The sequence below is a fragment of the Oreochromis niloticus genome, linkage group LG6, assembly GCF_001858045.2.
Source record: "Oreochromis niloticus isolate F11D_XX linkage group LG6, O_niloticus_UMD_NMBU, whole genome shotgun sequence".
Taxonomy (NCBI): domain Eukaryota; kingdom Metazoa; phylum Chordata; class Actinopteri; order Cichliformes; family Cichlidae; genus Oreochromis; species Oreochromis niloticus.
Window position 1 is genome coordinate 21473569 of NC_031971.2, and position 6213 is coordinate 21479781.

The window sequence follows — 6213 nt, forward strand, 5'->3', positions numbered from 1 at the left end:
ATAGACAATTCCCAGGCCTGGTTTGTGTTCTGACATGACGCGTCAACTTTAAGACCTTATACAGACAGATTGGGCATCATTTGGAAATGCACAAATCAACTGAAAGTAACGCTGTTGGACCCCTATCATGCAGTGATCAGGGGAAAACGTATCATGACAAAGGCTGTGAATACTTTTGTACATGTTATATCTTTGGTTTTTGGTTTTAAAGAATTTGTTAACTTTCATTGTTATCTGGTATTGTGTGTAGGATTTTGAGATGAATAAATTAATTTCATCCTTTTTGGAATAAGGTTGTAACATGACACAATGTGGAAAAAGTGCAGAACAAGTGAATACATTTAATATCTTTTACCCTATGTTTTTATTAAACATTAAGTTTTTTGCATTTTTCCACCAAAAGTGTAAGTTTGTGCATGATAAAGTGCAGCGATTAAACTGTAGTATAAATATGTGCGTGAACGTGTGAGTGGCGAGGAATGCAGAGGCTCTTTGGGTGCTCAGTAAGAGAAAAAAAAAGTACTATGAATATGTGCACAGCCTTGACATGGATCTATGCTTTCAAAGCCTTCATATATATTTCACAGCAGGCAGCATAACTTTCAAATAATCTGCTTCATCCTGCACCTCACATCCTATACATTTCTTTACCTACTTGCCTTGCTCTGCAGCTTCCTCGTGGCGAGGATTGAAGCAGTACCCTGGACAGCAACTTCACAAATCCAAGCAAAATCCATACCACAAGAACAAATGCAGGCAGCTCGATGTGTTACTGTCCTGAATAGATAACGTGACAAGCCTGCTAACAAAAGCCCCCACTTTTCCCGATGAGGTTCAAACACAATGTTCTTGTGACTGCAATGAAAAAGTGGCTTACACACTATAGGCATAATGTGCAGAGTACTTTAAAGAAGGAATGGTTTTCATTTGACAGCTGACAGATTGGATTGGACACGAGGTCAGTAGTTGCCTCTAACCACTGATGATCTGATGGGAACACGCTTTTGATCTTTGAATTCAGATTTCAAAACACACCGTTTGAAAATCGTCCTGCTGGTGGTGCACTGAATGTGTCACTTCCACATGAGAAATAAAACAAGATTAGATAAGTCAACTGCACTTTTACTGCATGACAGACATGTTTTCCATAATTAGAAAAGGGATGAACAAAGGCATTAAAACACTCTGCTTACAGGGAACGATGATTTCTTCAGGGGTTTAACAATGATTTTACTTTGATTTTGGAATTGGCTTAAAATTTTCTATTCATGCTCAGTATTTTCACAGGTTCAGTGGCTTTGAGGACCTTCAGGGTTTTTGTTTGTTTGTTTGTTTGTTTGTTTGTTTGTTTGTTTGTTTGTTTGTTTGTTTTTATTCATGCCTGAAAATGATTCATATTTTTATGTCTGTGAAGGTTCTCAGTCATCCAGGTCATCGTAGTCAAAGGAGTTTGCAAAGAAAAGCGTCTTCAAGCAACTTAAAGAAGTCCAGACGCTTTTCTTTGCAAACTCCTTTGACGATTCATATTTTTAAAATTTGAATAAAAATATTTTGCACATTTAATTTTGCAAGTTTGCCTGAAACATAACGTGCACATATTTATAATTATGTACTTTGTCCAAGCAGCAACCTCCAGGGTTGGACTATCCCAGCTGCCACAGGGCAAGAGGAGGGGTGTACTGTGTGCAGGTCACCAATCAATCAGGGCTAACACAAAGAGACAGACAGCCAATCACACTCACATGATCAATGATCAGTTAGAATAACTTCATGCATTTCTTTCAACTCTGGATGCCAGAGTACTCTCGTGAACACTCACTGAAATTAGTTATAATTTTGCTCTTCCAGTTTCCGTGTCTTTGGTTTTTTTGTTGCTTGGTTGTTTTGTTATATTTTTCTTCTTTTGTGTTGCTGCTTTTGCTTTGATTTGCTTTTATTGATGTCTAAAATTGCCTGAAATTGCCATTTTCTTTATTTAGTGGTGACATTAAAGTGGTGATATGACTGATATTAGAAATCCAGTACAGTTTCTCTCAAAGGAACCAGGGAAACTCTATCCTTAGCGTAGGCGTTTTGCACGTGCCCTGGGGGTCCAGTCCGGTCCAAAAAGGTCACTGTGCCCACTCACCTGAACTGTACTGACATATTTTTATAAGGAAAATGAAGTCATAAGATTTAGTAATAAAAATATTAAATACTTAAATCTGGTATTGTAGTAGAAACCAAGCACAATGTTAATGATTTGATTTTTTTTTTAATGAAATAACAAAGTAAATGAATTTCCTGCTGGACCATTCTGATGGCATCATTATGGTGAACACTGTTTAACATTCAGACATACAGTACATTGGTACACCAAAGCAAGCTCAGGTGCTAAACCATACTCCAGACTCCATCATGTGAGCATGTTGCATTTAGCATCGAGTTCATGAACATTACAAGATACTATAAAAGATCCAGAAATCAAAGCCTTACCTGCAATTACTATAAGTACTAACACTGTAGAACTACTTGTCCTCTGTGACTATTCTGTGAAGCTACAGACCTGCAGTCTGGTCTGTGTGCAGACAGAACATTTTGTCTATTTACTACCATTTCCTGGAAAAAAAGGCAAAACGGCTACTCGCCCTGCATTTTAAAAATTGTCTACAAGCTGTTGCAAAATGCAAATACAGAGATGTAGCAACTACATTCATTTAAGATGAAGCTCCTTTGAAAGCATTTAAAGAAGAGGCAGACTCAGATCTCTTGAACAGGAAAGATCCTCAAGAACGCATTTTGTTGCCTCCAACACAGCATTCATATTTAAATCATTTTAATTTCTGAAAGTCTGAAAGCCACTAAAGTCCAATGATAATCACATTCAGTGAGACAGTCAAAAGCGCAGATCTCCATTTGATGCAGCTATTGTGGTTGTTTGTTGGTGCTAATTGTGTTGACAACCTTTTGGCTAAGAGCATATTCTAATCATTAAAGTAAATCACAGAAAATAGGAGCAGATAAAAACAGAGTTCTTCAACTAAATCTTGGAAACCGGGCATCTCCAGAAAGCATTATTCAGCACCCAGTATGAGGCTCTAAAGAGCTTGTTGTGAGGTGGTAATAAGTGTTATATTCAAAAAGCACAGAGAAAATGGAAGATCTCAAGACATGAGGGACACAGCATCCTGATTACTTTCCAGCAGTCAGTTAGGTTTCAGGGAAGATTGTGGGAATAAAATCTGCCCATCCATTTTCATAGCTGCTTATCCAGGGTTCAAGGAACTTCTGTGAATTTACAGATAGTTTGTGTTTTTTAATTACAATATCCATCCATCCAAATATCTTTTTCTTTTTTTTTTCGCTTATCAAGTTCAGGGTTTAGGGGGATGAGGGACTCCCTTCTTTCATAGGGCAAGACGTTTGGTACACTCTGGACAGCACCGTCTGTCTGTCTGTCTGTCTGTCTGTCTGTCTGTCTTTCTTTCTTTCTTTCGTATCAGTACAAATAACAAGTAGCATAACTGTGAGAGACACTTCATTGCTCCAAAAGCTCCAAAAGGAGGCTGTAAAAATTAATTAACCAAATGTGCATGAAGCATTACTGTGCAGCAGTGTACTGTTGTGAGTGTGAAGAACCATGCTTTCTCATCTTGCTGTCATGATGTCTCTGTAACCGTTGGGGTGGAAATCTTAATATCACCCTATCTTATTCTGTGTTTGGACATAGAAAATATTTTAAGACTGAAGCTAGTGATTTATGTTTATAAAATTTTATTCAGTGCATGAAGATCATTCCTATGTAATGTGTTGGCCCAGCCGTTAAATAAGGCATCTGGATTTGGTGCAATTTTATACAAAATCCTTTATCATAATTCAATTTAAAAAACTATAAACAGTAGATGTCAAGTGGTGAAAAGCTCTGACTTTTTAAAAGTCATTCCAGCTCACAGCATCACTGCATCATGTCACGCTGTAGCAGATTGATCAGAAAGCGGTTTTAGTCTCTGCTGCCCTCTAGTGCTCAGAATGGTTTCTCCAAACCGTGACTGAAAATAGTTGACAGCACTGATGGGTGAGTGCAGAATATTTTATTTTATTTTATTTTCATAGAATTCATAGTTACGATGTATAAAAGGAAACACAAATGATTCTTTTGTGGAAGTTTGACGGGATTTGCAATCTTTGTCTTGAAAATGTAATCTGAAGCCTTTTGCCCATCCGACTGGGTGTACTTTTCATTCATTGAAACAGCGAGTATTCAGGAGCTAAAGGAGTTCCAACATTTTCATTTCATTTGTGGTTTTTATCCATTTCCATATCCTTTTGAATTGTCTATTATTCTGAATAAGTATGTGCTAAAACATCATCAGATTTTCTAAAAGTGGGGGAAAAAACCAAAACAAATGCAAGCAGCCTTATCTCAGTACCTTTGCAATAGGCAAAAATTCCCTCCCTCTTGACCCAGCACGGTATCTGGATCTAGATTATGCCAAGAAACAGTGTGTCAGTTTTTCTTGTTTCAATTTCTTATTTTCTTTGGGCATAACAAATCTCACAGTGATTCTTGTTTATCTCCACCACCTCCTTTAAACCCACTGATTTTACACAACTGAAATTTCAGATGCATGCTGTCATTGTTTGGGTAGCAGCAGTCACAAACTTTTTCATGACTCCATATCCCTGAATGCTCTTTCTCTGCAGATCCATTTTCAAATTCCATAGTGCATTATGCTGACCTTGAATTTACCATAAATATATATTCAAAAGACCAGAGAAGATAGATCTTTTAGAGTTGTAGCCCCCAGGTTGTGGAATGCTTTGCCTTGATTGCATTCATTCTTTTAAACAGCAGCTTAAGACTCATTTATTTAGACTGGCTTTTAACTAGATTTGTGCTGTATCTTCGATTGTGCTGTTTTATGTATATCTGTTTTATATTATTGTGAAGCACTTTGTGGTTCTTATCCTGTTGAGAGTGCTATATATGTAAATAAAGTAAAATAAACAAATAATTACTTTACTGCATGTAGTGTAATTTACTGTGGTGTTCTGGGTAAGCAAAGCAGGCTGTGCTTGTCCTGTGAAATCTAAAAATAGATATAATTTAAAGCCAACCAAAGCAAACGTGATCTCATTCTCTCTCTGTGCATCACAAACATCTGTACCATAAATGATCTCTGATTGCCTGTTTGTACCACCCAGTAAATTAGTTCCATCTTGTGGCCACAGTTGAATATTGTCTTCAGCAGCAGGTTCTCATATGGTCACTGTCTTTGTCATTGTCATTTCTTTATGGGTGTGTCTGTTTCACATTAACCAAGTCTTGAGTTGAGCAAGGTGAGGGGCCACCAGCTGATCCTGGTTATTTGCACATGCACATTTTGGATAAACGTCTGGACTTCAATGGAAATTTGACAGGAAACCAGGAAATTTTCTCTTACTAACCACCTTGGCTAACATGTGTGATGCTTTGTTTTTTGTTTTTTACCAAAGGGTCTGATAGTTGTCTTTGGAAAAAACGGAAATTAAAAAAAAACCCAGGAAGGTTTATTTTTCTTATCAACAAAGACACACACAAAGTAAGGAAAAAGGTTGTTTTTTTATTGTTACCCAGTCTAATAATGAAAAAGTTTTTAAAATCTCATGGATTAAATGTGCAGTTTACATAGGTGGGAAGTAACGAAGAATAAATACTTAAGTACAGTAACAAAGTATAAATACTGTACTTAAGTAGAATTTTCAGATATCTGTATTTTACTTGAGTATTTATTTTTCTGGCAACTTTTTACTTTTACTTCCTACATTTTAACACAAATATCTGTACTTTCTACTCCTTACATTTTCAAAACAGGGTCATTACTTTAGGTTTAGCACTACCATTAATGGCGTTTATGCAGGGTTAAAGTGTGCCGAGGCGAGTGCAGCTGTCTGTATGTTGTAGACAGCATCTAACTAGTGTTACAGAAGAGGAATGAGCATAAAGGGAGTAATGTTTCTACACAACATAACGTTTCTATCAGCTCGAAAAATAATCAGCGAACACACAAACTGTTCCTGTGCAGTTTGTGGCAGTGTGTTGCTATCTAAAGGTCCATGGAGAGAAAAGAATGTGAGCTTCACTCAGAGATGGAGAAAGACGTAAGAAAAGACAGGAGAGGAAAAAGAGAGGTTGGATTTAAAGGTAATGGTAGAATTGTCTTTCAAAGAGCTACTTTTTACTTTCTTAATTTG